The sequence below is a fragment of the Protopterus annectens genome, chromosome 2.part1 (assembly GCF_019279795.1).
Source record: "Protopterus annectens isolate FY-2018-M chromosome 2.part1, PAN1.0, whole genome shotgun sequence".
Classification (NCBI taxonomy): domain Eukaryota; kingdom Metazoa; phylum Chordata; order Ceratodontiformes; family Protopteridae; genus Protopterus; species Protopterus annectens.
The window spans coordinates 1778458989-1778480152 of record NC_056729.1 but is presented as its reverse complement, the minus strand read 5'-3'; positions in this window follow the sequence as shown (position 1 = coordinate 1778480152).

Here is a 21164-nt window from a genome sequence, read left to right as displayed (position 1 = left end):
TTCCTGGACTTGTACATGTACTGGGCATGGGTAGCCCAAACCATGGAACTAGCTGATTTTAGAATTTTAATTGCATATGTAAGGAGCATTGAATTTAAGCCATATGACTACCTTATGTTTTTTTTTCTCACTGTTAATATCTGCCAGATTTTAAGTTTTCAGTTTGCTATGCTACCTGTATATAAAACTAAGTATCATAATTGCAGTCTTATTGTATACAATGTCATTATCTGCTACTACTGTAAGAAATGTCTTTCTAGAAGCAATGTTATGCAGGATTATTGGTCTTTTCTCCCACTTGACCAATTTATTCTGTTCTAGTCTTTTTACCGTTATGAATGTCTGTTATTATTTTTTTCTTTATTGTATTATACAATTGTTTTTCTACTAACAAAATAGTTTACTAACAATAGAGCTTTTATCCCTGGGCCTCCACTGAAAAAGGGTTTTATGCCCAGTCGGACTCTCCCGGTAAACAAATGTAAAATAGTGTATGTCTGTGTGTGTGTGTGTGTGTGTGTGTGTGTATATATATATATATATATATACATATATATATTTATATATATATATATATATATATATATATATATATATATATATATATAGATAGATATATATATAGAGATATATATATATATATATATATATATATATATATATATATATATATATATATATAGATATATATATATATATATATATATATATATATATATATATATATATATATATATAGGTTTACTATCATGAATTCGAAACTCAGAATAAGATGTCTGAATTTTTGAATTTAAACATCAGAAATGAACATTTCCGTATGTCCCTAATGTCGAAAACAGCTGTGTATTGTCAAAAATGTCGCTCGCGACATTTCCGACAATACACAGCACTCCCACCCTTCCCGTAACTCCCTACCTAACTAGCCTAAACTCACAGTTATGCAGGTGGGCAAGCCCCACTGCACCCCCCTGTGGGGGGCTACGCCCCCACCCCTCCCTAACTTAATATTCCAACTTCGAGATCGCACTACAGTGAGGAAAGGGATGTATTTCCCTAACCGCACTGTACCATGATCCCCTCACACGAGCGAACGTTATAATTGCGAATGCACAGTCCATTCGCAATGATAACGTTCGCTCACATCACCTGCCGAACTATGAAGTATTCAAACATCTGTTGTTCGAATACTTCATAGCCGTGCAATTGCACTTCGGCATTGTGATAATAAACTATATATATATATATATATATATATATATATATATATATATATATATATATATATATATATATATATATGCAGCTACTGGTCTTGTAATCACATTTTTATGATTTCCCCATATTCTGTTTTCATTTCAGATCAGTGTAGTGAGGCTTTTTATCTCGCCCCTTTTTTTCTCTCTGTATAGAGGCTGTGTCTGTGCCATTGTATGCAAAAATTATACTGTGTACAGCAAAATGCATTTTATGAAAAATATTCTATCTGTAAGTGGAAGGATTCATGTTGTGTAAGTATCTCTATGTTTAGTCTGAAGAAGGGTTAATTCTCTCATTGAATCCACTGTTTCTGGATAACATCTTATCTGAGATGTCACTTGGGGTTTTCCATAATGTTTAGGGTGTTTACCTCAAAAATACAAAGTACAGGGTATGATTCTCACCTTTGTTCACTTTCGGGGTGTTGGCTTGACATGTAATAGTCTGCAGACTGATTGCCAAGTATTTGCATATGAACCTAATCATACTGTAATTCACAAATGCGACTACCTTATGAAGAATAACCACCTATCACCCATGCAGAAAGTTACCTCCTTTTACTGAGGATTCAGTTATATAGTGCATTTAGTGACCTCATCCTTCGCTAGTTTACCTTTTGAAATTGCCCCTAAAATGTGACTATGAACGAAGTTTGCTGTTATCTGTCAAAGATTAAGGTACTATATAAATACATTTAGACTTGTATGGATTAGATTTTTTTTTTCCATTCAGTTTTGTGGTACACTGCTAATGCTGCCTATAGCCAGATTTGTGGGTAAAAGAGGTCCTTGCTGATTATACCAGTGACCTGTCTTTTCAAATGGATAAAAAAAGGAGTTGTGTTCAATTTAGCAATCTTCAATAGTGGAGATTATCTTGGTCAGATCATGGTGGCCTGTAATAATACTACCAGTTTTCTGGACCTTTTTCATCTTCCTGTCCTAGTGAAAGTATAGTTGTTGCCTATCCAGGCTTGTAGATAGTACGGTCAGGATTTTGAAAGCGAAGGCTGCACATTTGGAGCCTGGAACACAAGTAGATGTCGGCTCACTGTTTCGATGATAAACTTATTTTTGATGTAAAAAATTATTTGGTCTATTATTATGATATCTCACTAAAAAAGTTTTTTTTTTTTTTTAATCTTAAAAAACCTCTAGCTCTTTAAACTGACCTTGAAATAAGGATGTTGTTAGAGACAAAAGTGATAGTTACAAAACGCTAATGTCACAGCCAAAGCAGTAAACAGCAGATACCAGAAAATGTAGTGTTAAATAACTTTTCTATAGCATGATTACGTAGGTATTCAAGATGTTACTGCTTACTCATTTGTGTGCTGATACCTGACTGATTGTCTTATTTTTAGGAGTCAGAATCCAGATTTGGCAATTCAGTCAGAAAGCACTCTAAAAATGTCCAGTCCCTTTGTAGTGGGTTTTAAGGTAGACCAATGACTGTTTATTCATCTTTTCTTTACACTTTCTTATGCATAATTTCTCATTGGCTCACCATTCCACTTTCTGGGAAGTCTGTTAAAATGCATCCTTTTGTGAATAGTAAGAGAGAGTGCCATCCTGGCGTCAAATCATAGGATCATAGCAGATTACTAGGCTGCTGACAGAGGTCATTTTAAGCCTAGCCGTTTCATCCCAGTGTAATACCACAGAAATGCTAGTCTATACCCAAGATTGCATGTAGTGATGACTCCCCATGTCGAGGAGGGTTGTAGATTCTATCCCCGGTAAGAATTTACTGTGTCCCATCCACTCATCTAGGTTCCTCTTGAATAGTGTCATAGAGGTGTTTTGTTTCACATGAATTGGTAGCCTGTCCAAAGACGTGGCAGTTGCTGGGAGATAAATCTGTCCCTCCAGCATGCCCTGTCTAAGTCGCAGACCATATTTACATCCTTGAAATGGGTAGCCCTAGTCCCATTTGATTTATGGGTATGTGGCAAGTTCATTAGGTTTGGGTCTTGGATTGCTCTGTAGGTCAGGCATAAGTCTCTCCTAAGAAGTCTATATGATACAGTGCATAGTGACAGCAACTTTAATGGATCTGTGTAAGGCACATGCTGGAGCCCCTTGATCTTCTTTGTTAGAAACCTCTGAGGTCTCTCTAATTGCTGCAGGTGCTTAGTACTGTACATGCCAAACAGGAGCAATATTCAATTATGAGCCAGTTAAGTGCCGAGTATAAGGGGGTTATAACTTCTTTTGTTCTTAAGGTGATGACTTTGCTATTCAAATATGCTACATAAAAAGCTTTCCTTACTACAGCAGACACATGGTGGTCAAAGTTAAGGTTGCAGTGAACTTGTGATCCCAGGTCCCTTACCACATCATGGGTATTTAGGGTATTGTTGTTGATTTGATAGTGTGAGGGGACATTGTGCTGAAAGGAATGATGATGCATTTCTTTGCATTCAGTTTGAGACCGTGAATAATACACTAGACGTTGGTCTGCATGAGACCCTCCTGCAGTATACTGTCATCATTTGAGGATTCAGTGATTGCACATAGTTCACAGTCATCTGCAAACATGGTCAGCCACAACCCCTTAGTTTTGACCTGAACTTCTGAGAAGTGTATACCAAACAGCGGGGGGTCCAGCACTGACCTGTATGGCACCTCACTGGTAACAGGTCTGCTGGTTGATGTGGAGTCACCCACTTTGATAGTGTATGTCCGGTTTGTGAGCCAGTTGTCAACCCATCTTACAATAAATGGCTTTACATTCAGTTTACTAAACTTTATTTATTTATTATTTATTTTACATTTGTTGACAGGGATAGTCTGACTGGATATATCTCCATTTTCAGTGGAGGCCCAGGGAGAAAATCTTCACACTATAACGTGATATATACAATACAACAGACAGCCAATTTATAGAATACAAGACTCACACTATTTATACATATTTTTAAATCAGAAAATAGCACTATATAAGTGTAGGACAGAAGAAAGAATTGTAAAACTCTTACTGTTAAGAGTTAGGTAGGAAAGAGCAGGTCAAGAGGTAAAATGTAAGTGGTGGCAAGAAGGTGTGAGGGGAAGAGGGGGTTTGATCGGAAAATAGGGAGGGAGGAAGAGATGAATAGTAAGCTGATAAAGGGATGGTGAGAGAGGTGTGAAGAGACAAGATGTGTTCTTAGTTAATGGGGGGAGGTTACAAGGGCAAGAGAGATTTTTGAAAGTAGTAGTCTGGGATAGGCTTCTGGTAATGCCTGACTGTGGGATTGTGTCGAAAGCTTTTGCAGGTCAAGGTATGCTGTGTGCACAGTTTTCCCTTCATCAATAACACTGGTCATATTTTCAAAGAAATACACTAGATTTAACAGAGAGGATCTGCCCTTCATGAAGCTGAATAGGGTGGGAGCCAGGGTTTGGAGGTCCCCTATGTCTTTATTTATGAGGCCCATAATGATACGTTCCATGGCCTTACAGATGAGGCTGGTCAGGCTTATGGGTCTGTTATTCCCTGGGTCTGTTACTAGGTTCATAGGTTCATGTGTTCGTAGGTAGGTACTAGGCTATCAGCCCAAGGACCTACGTAAGCCTAGTCAACAAGGTTCCCTGGCTTACACCACACAGAAGTGATCCCCGGGGTGTATTTCCTATTTCCAATCCACTCATCAAGATTTTTCTTGAAGAGAGCTAATGAAGAACTTTGCCCAAGATAAGAGGCCACCTTGGTGTCGGGGAATAACTGTTGCTGTTCTCCATTCTGCAGGAACAAAGCCTGTGGTTAGGCTATGATTGCAAAGAGTATTAGTGGTGATGCTAGTTCATGTTTTAGACTGTTTAGAAGACAGCCTGGGATGTTGTTTAGTCCCATAGAGGATGTATATATTGCCTTGTACAAGGCGTAGAGGACCTGCCCTTCAGATTTGTAGGCTGGGGAGCAGTTTGGTGGAAGGTTTGTTTTAAGGTAGCTGGGGATAAAGGGGTGAAATTTTTGCCAAAACTATCTGCTAGCAGGTTTGCTATCTCTGTGGAGTCAATGTGTGTGATAGAATTGGCCATTAGTTCTGCACATGAGTTTGTTCTACCCTTTAAGTTATGTAAGTAGCTGTAAAAGATCTTGCGATACCCTTGCACTGGCCCAGTAATTAAGGAGCCTCGATCCTCACCACTGGCAATAGTGAGGGACGTGCACAATGGAAGGATGACAGGTACACACAGAGTAAAGTACAATTTCTCTTGAGTACACAGAGATCACAGTCAGTCTGGGGCTGTTTTTTCCCTCTTTCTCCAGATCCTCAATAAGACTCCCCACTGGCACAACTGTAGGATCGATATCTCAGCCTAGTGGCCAAGCTAAGACCTCTCGCACCCTGTTTTTCCAAACAGTGCTTCGTGTCTTTGCCCAAGTAGCTGACACACATACACTTTGGGATTTGATTGATATACAAACACACACACACCTGGGAAAGGCTAGCAAAGTTGTACTAGCTATGCCCCATTCTGCCCAGACTATAAGGTAGTTATCACTGCCACTGGCCAGTTCTTTATCAGCTACTATAAGGCCCTTGCAAAGGGTGTCCAATCCTACTGTGTAATGTTACTATTATCCTAATGGTACAGTGTTATTAAATACATATGCCAGTACTCTAAGAGCTTAAATATGTCTCACAAATATCATCCACAAAGATGGGCTTAAATATATTTAATAATAAATAATAAAAGCATAAGAGAATACTCAGAAAGCAAACACAGTTACTTAAGAGTTCAAAATCACAGGAAATATTTTAAAACAACATTGCAGGACAGTTTTAAATAAATGCAGAAAACATTGAAACTAATCTTTACTATATTCCTATCTATTTGTAAGAGAGATACTATGTCCTGAATCTTACTTACAGACAGGCAAGTACAGGTGAAGATGATGAGTGGATATTTCCAGGTCAAAGACAAAACACAAAATGCACAGTCTCTCTCTCAGAGAGTTCTTAAAGCAATATCAAATATATTGCTGGCTTAGCTTGGATGACATCACTTTTTATCACCTGGCTTTAGTTCCCAGGCTAAACAGAAACTTAACAGAGTTTACATCTCTGTGTGAGAAATACATTCTCTCAGAACTGTGCAGCTGCTAGGAAGTCATAAAGCAATAAAACACTTTTACATTTTAAACCTAGTAACTACTTCTCTCCAAGACAGTAGAAAAAAACTTCTAGCTGTAGACATCCTGTGTCCTTGCTGCATTGAAACTAATTTTTATAGCACATCGTAATGCACTTAATTTCAGCTTATTTTCTTGAAGTTTTGTAAGTTAGTCTTCTATGTTCCAGCAGGGTATGCTGTGGTTACATTCTTGAAGCTCAGTACATAACATACAGCTCTGTAAATATAATATCAATATTCACAAATGACATGGAAAATTTGCAAAATTCCAGATAGCTGGTCTGGCAGCATTTCAGTTTGTCACACTTCTCACCCCCCCAAAAAAAAAATCCCCAGCTAGTTTTTCAAGTGCCCCTTGAGAAACATTGCTTGAGAGGGTTAAGCCTAACTGGGAATACCTTTACTCCATTCCCTGTCTTGAGAGCCCATCTGCATTGGCATTGCTAACCCTACTGCAGTGCTGCACTGTCATATCATATGCCTGCAACCTTGGGCTCCACCTTAGTAACTGGGAATTAGTAACATGTAGCCATGTTAAGGGACTTTGGTCTGTAACCACAGTGAATTTCCTTCCATACGGATAAGGCTGAAGTTTCTGCAGTGCCCACACTATGGCTAGGCAATCCTTTTCTACAGCTGCATAGCATTCCTCCTTAGGTTGGAACCTACAACTGAGCTATACCACTGGGTGCTCTTCTCCATCTGAGGAAAGCTGGCTAAGTACAGCCCCCACCCCATGGTTTGAAGTATCCAACTGCACAACAAATTATTTGCAGTAATCTGGACTGGCTAACACAGGGGGTCCTCCCAAAGCTCCTTTAAGCTTCCGGAATGCCTTCTTATATGCTGGGATCCACACTACCTTATCTGGTCTGTTTTTTCCTTCATAGGACTGTGAGGGGAGCAGCTATGGTACTATCTTTGGGGACAAACTTGCTGTAGTACCTCGCTGTCCCTAAAAATGCCCTCACCTGCTTTTTGGTAACAGGGGCTGGCCATGCCTGAATGGCTTCCACATTTAGCATGTTCTGGCCTGGTCTTACCACTCCCCACTCTATGTCCCAGGTAAGAGACCTGTGACATACCTACCTGACATTTGCTGGGCTTAATGGTCAACCCTACCCTCTGTAGTCTGCCCACCACATCCCTAACATGCTGAAGGTGCTCTTGCCAGAAATGGCTGTAGATGGCAATGTCATTTAGGTTAGCAAGAGCAAAATCTCCTGCTCCTGCTAGGATATGATCTACCTCTGGAAAGTAGCTGGGGCATTTTACATCCCAAAGGGCATCTTCATTAACTCATACAAGCCAGAAGGAGTCACAAAGGCTGACTTCTGTCTAGCACTAGGAGTCAAGGGCACCTGCCAGTAACCCTTGGTAAGATCAATGGTGGTAAGATACTTAGCCCCACCCAGCTGCTCTAGGGCTTCATCTGTCCTAGGCATTGGGTAAGCATTTGACTCTGTGTGACTATTTAATTCCCTGTATTCCACATAGAACTTTGGTACCAGCACCACTGGGGGAGGCTCAGAGACTGCTGGATTCCTGAATACCCCTAGTTCCAACATTTCCTGTAGCTCCTCACTCAGAGTCTGTTTGACTCTCTCAGGCACCCTATAAGCGGCCTGCTTAATAGGCCTGTGGGGTCCTGTATCCACATGGTGCTGCACCATGTGGGTACACCCTGGTTTCCCAGTGAACATGTCCCCAAAGTCCTGTAAAACTGCTCATGTTTCTCGAACTTGGGTAGGGGATAGCTGCTGGAACATTGCTACCCCTTCTACTTAGGTGTCAGTCTGAGCCTCACTGAGGAGATCAGTCACCAGATCCCCCTCAAACTCCTTCTGCCAATCACTGCAAATACTCAGCACAAGGGCCTCCCTATCATGGTAAGGTTTCATCATGTTAACATGATATAATTTGTGCTCCTGAGAACCATTACCTGCTGCCCTGTGGCATACTCTCTGGCTCAAGCATTCCTGTCATACCAGACCTTTTTCTGCTGTTGGGTTTCTTCCAGGTTCTCTTGGGCCAAGCCAATGAGTTCCATGAGCCTTGTCCTGAGGTTAAGAACATATGCCACAACAGACTCCTTGTGGGATTCACACTCACCCTCCCACTCATCTCAAATCAAATCTAGAGATCCCCTCACCCTATGTCCATACAGCAACTCAAAGGATGAAAAACCTGTGGGTTCCTGGGGCACCTGTCTGTAAACAAACAACAGATGGGGCAAATATTTGTCCCACACCCTCTTGAACTGGTCTGCAAATGCCCATAGCATTGTCTTGAATGTAGAGTTTAATTCTCAACAATACCATTAGTCTGGGAATGGCACAGGGTGGTCTATAGGTGCTTCACCCCACAGTGCTTCCACAAACAAATCAGCAGGTCTGACCTAAAATTTGCACCTCTGTCAGTCAGTATTTCTTTTGGGAAACCTACCTTGCTTAAAACCTCTAACAAAGCATTTACCACCTTTTCTGCCTCAATGGAGGGCAGAGCCACTGCCTCAGAGTATCTGGTAGCGTAATCTACTACCACTAGGATATACTTTTTCCCCTGTGGAACTTGGGGTACTCATAAATCCCATAATATCCATAGCTACTCCCTGAAATAGCTACTGAATCACAGGCAAAGGCATCAAAGGAGCTTTCACCTTGTCTCCTGCCTTGCCTACCTTTTTGCACTACTCACAGGTCCTGCAGTACCCTGTTACATCTCTGGAAATCCCAGACCAATACAAGTTCTGCATAATACATCTCTTTGTATGTTTTATGCCTATATGACCTGCAAAGGGAATATCATGGGCTATGGCTAGAAATGCCAGATGGGCTCTGGGCACTATCAACTGCTGTATTTTCTCACACTCTAGCCCCCCCCTCAGGGGTCCTCTCTCTGTACAGTAGCCCTTTGTCCCAGTATACAGATTCCCCCTTCCCTTGAGAATCAGATGCCTCACTAGCTTACCTCCGTCAGGCCTTGTTCATAGGTAGGTACTAGGCTTTCGGCCCTGGGTCCTATATCAGCCTAGCCAAAAAGTTCCCTGGCTTTCGCCACCAAAGAAAATTACTTTTCTGTGCCCCTGTCAAGCAGTGCCACAGAAGTGATCCCTGAAGTGAATTTTCTATTTCCCATCCAGTCATCAAGATTTTTCTTAAAGAGGGCCAAGGAGGAGGTTTGCTTGACATGAATGGGTAGTTTCTTCCAGAGTATGGGATGTCTCTGGGACAGGAATCTATCCCTCCAGCATGTTCTGTTTATTGTGGTGACAAGGTTTAGGTCCCTAGACCATGTAGCTCATAGGGATTGGGCTTTCTTTAAGTGTAGCATGTCCAACAGCTCTGGGTTTGACATAGCTTTGTATGTTAGACAGAGATCACCTCTAAGTAGGCGATATACGATGGAGTAGAGCTGGAGTTTTTTTAGACTGTCTGCATATGGCATCTGTTTGAGGCCAGTAATCCTCTTCGTGAGGTATTTCTGTGGCCTTTCCAATTGTTGTAGGTGTCTTGTGAGATGCATGCCAAACAGGGCATTGTACTCTATAATGGGTCTGATGAGGGGAAAGTAGAAAGGAACAATGACCTATTTTTTTGTAGAGGAGAACCCTTTTGTGATAAGGTGTGCTATGTAGAAGGATTTCCTGACTAGTATGGTGATGTGGTTATCAAAGGAGAGACTACTGTCCACCTGTGTAATGTAGGGTCTGAGAGCTGAGCCTGTCTCAACTCTCTCTTTGTAACCCTTCCCAGCTCCACTTCCACAGGAAGTCTGATATTCTCTAACAGTGGTGCCTCACTGTCAGCCTGGGTACTACTACTCACTCTCCCCTTGCAGTCACTCTGTCCAAGGGAACATCAGTACCCACAAGCAGTTGTGGCTTACCTTCAGTGTCACTGCTACAGGGTAGCACCCTCCTTGAAGTAACCACCTCACCAGTCCTGGCTGCAAGTGTGCAGTCTCTCTGGGTCTCCCCAGGTTACCAGACCCACATGCTTGTCTCCAAGCCTGACTGCATGTAACTACATGCAGACATGGTACTGCATTATCAAAATCATTCCCTATCAGGACATCTGCAGTGTTATCCTCAAGCGCATCTACTTGCTGGCTTCCTTCTCCACCCTCCCAGTCAAGGTGAACCCTAGCCAAAGGTATTTGGAATGGGGTCCCTCCTACAGCTCTGACTGGAGTAGACTGCCCAAGCAAGCAGTGCTCCTCTTTAACCACTGCAGGCTTCACAGTGGTTAGGTCAGAGCCTGTATCTGTCTTAGCAGTGGCATCTTTCCCCTCCACTAAGCTAGGATATAACCTCTTGTGGTAGTTTGGTGCCATCATTGTCTCGAGACAACTTACTGTTGGCATTTTGTCATTCTCACTTACTGGCTCTCCCTCCTTTTGTTCCCCACCTTGCCTCCATGGACATCTGTATGCTACATAGCCCCACAGGTTTCATTTAAAACATCTAACCCTTGGTCCTGGACATGTACCTGGACTAGCGGCTTCCCCTGATATTGGTGGACTCTGTTGGTGTAGTCTCGGCTGCCCACCATGGGTTCCCTTAGACCCATGAACAGCATTGGGTGTCCCTTTCCTGTGCAGTGATGCCTTGATTGCTAGATGTAGGCCTCCCTTCTTCCCCAACTCATCTGCAGTGTTGCATTGTCTATCAGCTAACCTGATTCTCATGTCCTCAGGCAAAGTGGTAAGGGCTAGTTCCCTCATCCAAATGTCTGCCAGCCCTTCAAAAGTGCTGACCTGAAATTCAATCAACCACCTATGAAAATAAGTGCTTAGTTCAGCAATATATTCACACACACTTTCATCTGCAATGAATCTATGCTCACAAAACTTTTTTCTATAAGCTTCAGGTGTTAACTTAAAGCATTCTAACAAACACGTTTTGACTGTATTATAATTTAAGCAATCAATATCGGACAGTTTAGAAATTACAGTTACAGCTTTACCATGGAGTAAGGGGGTCTGAAACCATACCCAGAGCCCTTGGTCAACATTATACTGTTTACATACCCTCTCAAACATATGAATGAAACTATCAAGATTATCCCCCTCTGTAAACTGTGGAAGACAGTTACTGACCTTTTGTTCTTCTGGGGTTCAGTTACTCCCTTCCCCATTACCTCCATGACTCTCGCTAAATGTCAGCATCTCCTTTTCATGCTGCCTCTGCTGCTCATTCTCCTTTGCTTCCAGGCGATGCAGTTTCTCATTTTCCTCAGCCACTAAACGTCTCATTCTCTCTGCTGCCTCTATTTCCAAATGCTTTGACTCCAGCACAAGTCTCTTTAACTCCAGATGGAGTTTTAAGCCCTCTGTGGAAAGATTGAACTGTCCATTTTCTGAGAGTTATACATTCCCAAGGCTAATCTGATTGCCCTCCTGGTTGCTATCCTGTGATGCAGCTGTGACTAAAGCTTCAATCATTTCTGCCTTAGTCAGGTTGGCATGCACCATTCCTTTAGCCTGGCACATCTCAATCCACTGGCTCCTTGTCAGCTTGCCATACTCCTCTGCCATGCTTGCCTGCTCTCCTTGACTGACTAAGCTAACAAAAAAAAAATTGTGATATGAACTCTGAATGTTCACTGTATGGCTGATTGAGGCTACAAACACCTTCAGTGACCACACACACAGGCTATAGGAATTCAATATGTACATCACTAAAAGCCAATTAATATGTGATGTGGCTATCTCACCACTGTCAACCAATTAATATGTGATGTGGATATCCCACCACTGCCAAACATTTAATATATGACGCCCCTGCACTGGCCCAGTAATCAAGTAGCCTCAATCCTCACCACTGGCAATAGTGAAAGACGTACACAATGGGAGGATAACAAGTACACACACAGTAAAGTAAAGTTTCCCTTAAGATCACACAGAGATCACAGTCAGTCTGGGGCTGGTTTCTCCCTCTTTCTCCAGATCCCCAATAAGACTCCCCACTGGCACAGCTATAGGATTGAGATCTCAGCCGAATGGCTAAGCTAAGACCTCCCACACCCTCTCTGTCCAACCAGTGCTTCATGTCCTTGCCCAAGTAGCTGACACACACACACTTTGGGATTTGATTGATATACAAACACACAAACACACACCTGAGAAAGGCTGTCACAGGTTTACTAGCTATACCTCCTTCTGCCCAGACTATAAGGTAGTTATCACTGCCACCAGCTAGCTCTTTATCAGCTACTATAAGGCCCTTGCAAAGGAGCCAGTCATACTATGTAATGTTGCTATTATCCAAATGTTGATTTTGACCAAGAACAAGGCTGTTTAGGAGTGGCCTGTACAGTGTCACCAAATACATATGCCAGCACTCTAACAGCTTAAATATGTCTCACAAATATTAGCCACAAAGCTATGTTTAAATATATTTAATAATAAATGAACAAGACGATACTCAGAAAACAAACACAGCTACATCAGAGTTCAAAATCACAGGAAATATCTTTAAACAACAATGCAGGAAACTCTCAAATAAATACAGAAATCATCTAAACTAATCTTTACTATATTCCTATCTATATCTAAGAGAGATACTATGCCCTGAATCTTACTTACAGACAGGCAAGTACAGATAAAGATAATGAGTGGATCTTTCCAGGTCAAAGACAAAATACAAAATGCACAGTCTCTCAAAGAGAGAGAGTTCTTAAATCAATATCAGATATTACTGCTGGGTTAGCTTGAATGGCATAACTTTTTGTCACTTGGCTATATTTCCTAGACTAAACAGAAACTTAACAGAATTTACATCTCTGTGTGAGAAATACATATATCTCAGAACAGTGCAGCTGCTTAGGAGGTCATAAAGCAACAAAACACTTTTACATTTTAAACCTAGTGACTAGTTCTCTCCAAGATAATAGAAAACACTTCAAGCTCTAGACATCATGTCTTCTTGCTGCATTGAAACTAACTTTTATAGCACATTGTAAAGCATTTAATTTTAACTTATTTTCTTGAACTTTTGTAAGTTAATCTTCTATGTTCCAGCACAGTATGCTGTGGTTACATTCTTGAAGCTCAATACATAACATACACTTCTGTATAAGTCGTATCAGTATTCACAAATGACATACAATTATTTACAAAATTCCAGATAGCTGGGCTGGCAGCATTTTGGTTTGTCACAGGCCTTATGGTTATTTTTGGCTGTACTTGCTAAGTTTCTCTCAAAGCAGCCCTTGGAAGATTTGATAAGTTATTTTATTTGCCTGTTAAGGCTGAGGTGGGTACTTTTCCATTCTTGGGGCCTTGTCTTTGTTTTCTTGGACAGTAACTTTTTGCATTTATTGTAAGTTTGTTGATGTTGGATGTCCACAATGGCAACTTGTTTTTACTTAAGGCTCTGGCTTTGATTCTTTCTGGTATGGCTGAGTTTATACACTTAAGCAAGCGATTGTACAGGGCTTTACTGTAAGCTTTGGTATAGTTACCACTTCCAGCTTGAGGTGGGACTTGGAATGCATTCATAACTTCACCTAGGACGGTATAGTTTGCTTTGAATTTTTTAAACTGATTTCACAATTTTTTTCTTTTTCTTTTTGCAAGATATGAAATAGTAATCCATGTTAAAAGAAGAAAAATAATGAAATGGTGTTTGTATATTTTACATAGACACAAATAAGGAGGAAACTTCTCCGTATGGAAGATCTAAGATTCACTAGAATTCATACACCTAATAAAAATCCAAAATAATAACGTGGTAGAAATACTTTCTTTAAAACTTTCCAAAGTATAAATCCACTAGCAATAACTCCAGTTTACATTCATTTGACTGCAAACTTTTTATAGCCAGAGGCTGTGATTTTCTTTGTGGAGATCTGAGAGGTAAATATAAAAAAGGAGAGGTTCTAGCACTAAGCCTTGAGGGTCACCGCTGGTCACTTTCATACTTTCTGATGAGGCATTTGTAAGTGACACTGTGTGGGTTCTGCCTTCTAGACAGTCTGCTGTTCATGTTATCACATATAGGTCAGTTTATAAATCATTTAGCTTTTACAGGAAGCCAGTATGGGCAATGGTGTCTAAGTCATTGGCTTAATCAGGACACATTGTCTGGACTGCATGACCACCATCTACAGCCTCTGTAACCTTTCCAAAGAAATTTTCCATATTAAGCATATATGATCTATCCTTTACAAAGCCAAACTGTTGAGGATCATCAAGTCTAAAAAAGATTCTTGGTATCACAATTTATGAGGTGAGTTATAATGCATTCCATAGCTTTGCAAATCAGGTTTGTAAGGCTGATAGGTCTGTAATTACGTGGGTCAGTTCTAAGACCACCCTTATGGAGAGGCATCACCAATGCTGTGTGCCACCCATCAGGGACAAAACCAGTAGATGAACTTCAGTTACACAGTTTGAGAAGTGGGTTTACAAGGGTATGTTTAAAAGAATAAAGCAACTGACTATATTGTCAGGTTCTATGGAGGAAGTATTTTTGGTCCTTGTTAGAAATTTCGGTAAATGGTCTTTAAAGATAATTTGTGGAGTAATGGAGATATGTTAGGGCTTTGAATAGAACTCTTAGGGATGAAGTTGGCACTAAATTTGCTCACAAGTATATTGGAAATGTCATTTGGGTCAACGTAGTGTCAGATATGTGTCCCAAAGGATCCCAGCACTTTGGAATAGGGTCCCCATACGTATAAAAGAGAGTTCATCCCTGACCCTATTCATACAAAACCTTGATAAATGGATGGGAAGTCATAAATTTACTCCCAGCCGCCCATGTCCTTTATTGATAGATGCCATCAGTAAGAAAAGTTTTATCCTAACAAACACCACCTATCCAGTAAAAGTCCCTGAGTTACCCCCTTATTAACATGCCCTCCATATAGCTGCTTGTGATGCTTGAGATACAAATGGGTTTGGGGTGTGCAGCTAGGCTTGTAAGGGCACTAGTGGTCTTTAGCCTAGTAGATCACGTTATGAATTAGTTCTGAGTAATGTAGGATATTGTTTTCTGGTTTTCTAACATAGGTAAAAGACAAATTTATTATTATCTTTGTCTTCAAAGGCCAGCCTAAGTTTGTGGGCTGCTACAGTGGATCTAATAGTGTTCTTCTGTCTTTTTTTTAATGCTTTTCATATTAATTTATGGAGTTTTGTTCTTTTGCTGCATAGTTTATTTATAACAACGATTCAGCAGGGTGGTTTACTTTTGATTTCCCATTATATTTGCTTTGGATAGCTCTATGCATTTTTCCTAAATGGGTATATAATTCCATTGTGAAGCTTGCTGTTCTGTTAAGGTCAGGGGAGGTGTAGTTATAAGAGAATTGTTATACTTTGCTACATAGTAGGTTGAGGATGGAATGTTTGTAGTCCTTAAATTCAGTTGGGTATGCTGTAGGAGCTTTTGGAAGTGTAAATGAGATGGTCACACGTTTATGGTCAGACTTCACCAGTAAAATAGATACCAAAGGAGCAGTGCAAGTGATGGTCATATTTGGAAAAATCGGGTCAAGAAGGCTGCGTACTTCAGTAGACTCGTTTACCAGCTGTTCGAGGGGATTTGTATTTATTAAGTGTTGCATATCTGGGAGTCACACATATGTCCTCACACAAAGGCAGAATTCCACCAAAAACACAAGTCCGCAGTTTGGTTCCAATAAAGGCTGTCCCTCCTATGTAAATCCCCTGTTCAGAGGAAAATCAATATCAGAAAAACGTGTGCAGCAACCACAATTTATTGAAATAAAAACAAAATCAAAAACAAAAATTCCTGGGAGTCTGTGTGTATACCACTTGTTTTTCGTTTTCAACACCAGAAACCACAGTATAACCATTGGTGGTAACATCAAGCATAAATCTACCAATGTCCCTACCAGACTTCTCAAATTCAATGAATGTAGTAATCTAGGGGAGAAGGGGAATCCCACACACTAATTCCTATAATACACACAGAATCCCAGGAATTTTTGTTCTTGATTTTGTTTTTATTTCAGTAAATTGTGGTTGCTGCACATGTTTTTCTGCTATTGATTTTCCTCTGAACAGGGGATTTACATAGGTGGGACAGCCTTTATTGGAACCGGACTGTGGACTTCTGTTTTTGATACATATGTCCTCCCTTTATTTCCTCGTGAATTGCTTATCTGGTCTCTCTTCCCAATCTTTTCTAACCTCCTATGATTCATTTTTATAGTTATAGTGCAATATTGTACATACCTTACTAATTATCCCTTTTTAACAGATGCTTCTGTTCTAGATTCAACTGAGTTTTGCCAGCACAGGTTCCTATATCCTTTTCTCTTTGCCTATACTCTGATCACCTTTGCTCATTCTATTAATCTTCCCTCTCAAGCTATTTGCTCCCAATATCTTGGTTCTTTTGCTAGTTTTCTCCAGTAAATTCCAGCCCCCTCATTGCCTATTCTCTGAACTCCTAATTGCAGTCATCCCTAGCATCATCTCCTTTCTCCACACTCAAGTTGGCTTAGTTCTTGGAATTCTTTCTGCTACTTTATGAATATAATATTCTGTATGGCTGCTGTTATTCTCCTTAAGGGAGTGCATCAAAAATCTCATTCTTTCCTTATTTCGTGAATTTCCTCCATTTCATCATCCCTTTCCACTTCAAATTATACATTTCTGCTTGTGTTATATATATGAGCCTTAACTGTGTACCTCTAACCCCCCCCCTTCCAATCAGGTAATCCTAAACCAACTTGTGAAGAATTAGCTTATCCCACTTAATGCTTGCCCTCTTCCCCTCCCAGATAATTTTTATTTATTTATTTATTTATTTATTTATTTATTTAATATTTGTTTACCAAGAAGGTCCGACTGGAACAGAGCCCATTTTCAGTGGAGGTCAGGGGGAGAAACGCTCTAGATGCATGTCTTTGGAATGTGGGAGGAAATCGTAGCACCCAGGGGAAACCCACATGAATACAGGAAGGATATGCAGACTCCACAAAGAAGACACCCCAGCCGGCCGAGAGTCAAACCGGAGAACCTCTTTCTGTGAGGAAATGACACTAACTGCTGTACCACTTTGCCACCCACATTAATTCAAATTAATCCAAATTAATTAACTCTTTGTTAATTATGCTCCACAACTTCTCTTCTGGTTCATAAAAATATGCCAGACATGTATATACAACTAAACGGACTAAAAACATGTTCAAAGCTTGTATGTTGTTAAACATATCCATAAACATGAGCTTCCAGTTTTTCAGTTTTTGCATCATCTTTTGTTTAGTCTCTTCCCACATATCCTTAGCTGCCAAAACAGAAGCCGTTTTAATCCATACTCCTAGATACTTCATTTATCATATCGCATAAATATGAGTATTACTGAACTAATTCATGTGTGGCTCCATATTTTACATCTCTAGCCTTTATCTTCATTCATTTTATATTCCAAAATGACTTGAACTGTCTCAAAATGTTTTACTACAATGAGATGTCCCCAGACTCCAGTTCAAGTCCAAGGTACTTCTGATCCTTGTAGTCGGTTATTGTGCTTTTTTCTGTTTCTTAAGCATTTTCCTTTGGCACTCTGAAAATGTTTCACAACAAAGTATTTCTATGACTTTTATTGTCAGAAGAATGAGAAGCAGAGTCCCTTTTTTTTGATGGCTCACTTTTTGTTGGACAAACTTTTTTAGATCATCCTTATCCTATTCTGCATCAAAAATGTCTTTGATTCTCTAGGAAAAAAATAATCTTAAGACAGCTAGATACAACAGCTTGAATTTTACACCTGCCTCTTGACATTCCCTGATTTCTGGGATACATTTGCTTTTCTTCTGCATGGTGTGCAGTGAATAACCCTTTTCCACACAAACTCTATTATCCACATTTTTTAAAACTTTTCCGTTATGCCACAATTTTGTCAGGATCAATTCTTTCTGCTGATAAGATTGCCTGTTTATTAATATAGGTCTTGGCTGTGCTCTCATACCCAGGTTTGGAGTATACACACAATGTGCCCTTTCATTTAATAAATCCTGCTGTGGAATACCAGTCCAGTTGCTTATCTGTGCTTTCATAAAGTTAATAGTCTGTTCCTTATAGTTTCTCTGTTTCAGCAGAAAATCTCAGGTTTTCTCTGTGTGTTCCCTCCTCCAACTCTATCATTTTTGAAACAGCTCTTCTTGGAAAGTCTCATAGTCAGTCGGACTTTTCTTTATTGACCTATGAGTTTTGCACTTTTGTCAGTTTATCTGAATACCTGTTTACATTTCTTTCATTTTTTTCCAGCCTTTTGTTGCCTGAGTTGATATACTCCTTCAGTGTTTCATTTATTCTAATCAGTTTTGAGCATATTTGATTTTTTTTTTCCTCTAAATTATTGGAAACCTATGCTCATTAATATTCATCAAGTGGTAATAGTGTTTTGATACTGGTATTTTATGCCTTATAATATGGCATGAATAATTTAACAAAACATCCTAATCCACACATTGTAGCATAATGTATAGAAGGACCCCTTACTTACAGCAGTGAATTACAGCCTTGAAATGCTCAGACATGACTCAATACTTCAAATGCCTTTTGCTGAACAGCTGCAGGATTATTCCCAGTCAGTGTTTTCTCTTCACCTTTTCTAGTTGATTTTCTAAGTATGAAGAAACCTGGTGGTTTGTAAGGCATTCCTGATAGTGTGCTACAGAGGTAATCAGTAACTGATGAACACAGACATGTGATGGGCTTTCCTAGCATGTCTGGCAGTTACTGGGAGAGCTGTTTATTAGTGCGCATCCATCTTGGAATTTCTCCAAGTCTAGGAATTTTTGAGCATTTTCTGTATTGGAGGCATAGATATTCCTTCATTTACTTCATTATTTTGTAGCAAACAGATGCATGGTGCATGGTTAGGGAAGGAGGGCATTTTCCTGCTAGGGCACAACCTCACCTATACACTGAAGGACTGTAAAATGCAATATACAAACGGTGCAATAATTCAGTCTATTCATAGATATGCTGCAATTGTTTTAATTTTACTTTGACAATATTACCTTCATATTGTCCCTTGTCTTCCTTGTCTCCTGTCCTGGGACAGGTATGGGTCACGGCTGTCCTACTTTACTTACTAATTGCTACTTATTAAAATTCTACTGTGATATTTTATTAATTTTTCTCTGTCTATATGTGCAACTGTTTGAGAATGAAGCATTGTAATTTCATTCAGCTGCACTGCTGTGTAGTTCTGAATGATAATAAAGTTTTCTTTGACTTGACTTTAACTTTGACAACCTCTGTGCACTGACTCAGAAATGTGGTATGTACCAATTCCTAGCTGTCTCTGGCTCCTCCGAATTTGAATTTTAGGTGATTTGTCTAGAGTGTGGCAGGATGCTTCTTTTGGCATTTCATTGTACTGTTTTTAATGGAATTACAATATATGTTCTTAATATGTTTTTTCTTAATGAGTGATGGTATGGGCATGGTGCTGTGATGTCTGCGAATTGTAATGTCAAAGTGTCATTCCATAACATTGCACAGTAAGGCATAAATGATTCCCAGCTAGCATTCTTGTAATGAGAATAGTTTGCTTTATTCTTAAGGATAATATTAGGTTTTGAAACTAGTTTGTCCTCTACAGGTGCCTTGGGAATATCAGCAGGAAGATGGGATATTAGAACTAGTTTATGTTAGACAAATGTTGTGATCACAAGAGCCGCACATTAAAAATAGTAAAGTTGTAGTGCAAGGAAGAATGTGTAGAAGTGGCAGCAGACAGCATATCCCCATCAGCGCCTTTATCACGTCCATCTCATCGACTGTCTTACCCTGGCTTCAATGTATACCATACCAACTTACAAAGTATTTGTAACAAACTCCCTGAAAGGCATGCATGGGTAGCAGTATACTCTGCAGGCATCTTAGTTGCCACAGAAACCCTTCTATACCAGGAAACAAAAAAATGAAGAACTTGCCCTGCCAGGCTATAGCATGATCAGATTAGACAGAGGTAAGAAAAATACCTGGCAGTGTCATTATTTTCTACAAAAACACACTCGATATCTCCCTTTTCCTATACATCCTGCCAACTTTATGTAATTCAGGAAGCCTATTAACCATGCTTAAACCTAGCACTCAAAAGACAATCACAATCATAGGTATATACATCCCCCCCAAGGTAATAATGCTAAAACACTGGAAGATGTTCTCTGCCAGGCCTCCTCAAAAATTCCTTATGAAACCATAACACTGGGTAATGTTATTATAGATTGGTTAACCTTTCAATCTGAAACTCCAGCCAATAATATACATATGTACATGTTCACCTAACTTATAACCACACCAGTTAGCTATAACAAAGCCACAGCCAGACAAGCTGCCCTCTAGTGGATCATAGCATCCTCTCTAAACAAAATATCATACCATGCAATTCTGGCAGACAGCCTAAGTGATCACTTACCAATCTACACCATAAGGTACCAAAGCAAAAGGCCCAAAACTACTGCAGCCTGGTAAGAAAATGTACTACTTTTCATGAAGAGACTTTTATTAGTACACCAAATTTCCTTAAACGGGAGCCCCTAAAGATGCTCCCCATAGATGATGCTGTCTGTGAGTACCATAAAATCTTCCTAGATATTCTAAAGATTCTAGCCCCCCTCAGAATATAAAAAGTCAAAGCAAGCCCTTTCCCATGGCTATCCTTAGAAATTAAACAACTCATGAAAATAAAAAAAAGATCTCGTTTTACTTGCATATGAACAACTAAGAAACGTACCACCAATGATAAGAAAGACTTTTCCTCAACCAATGAAAATATATGCACTAATA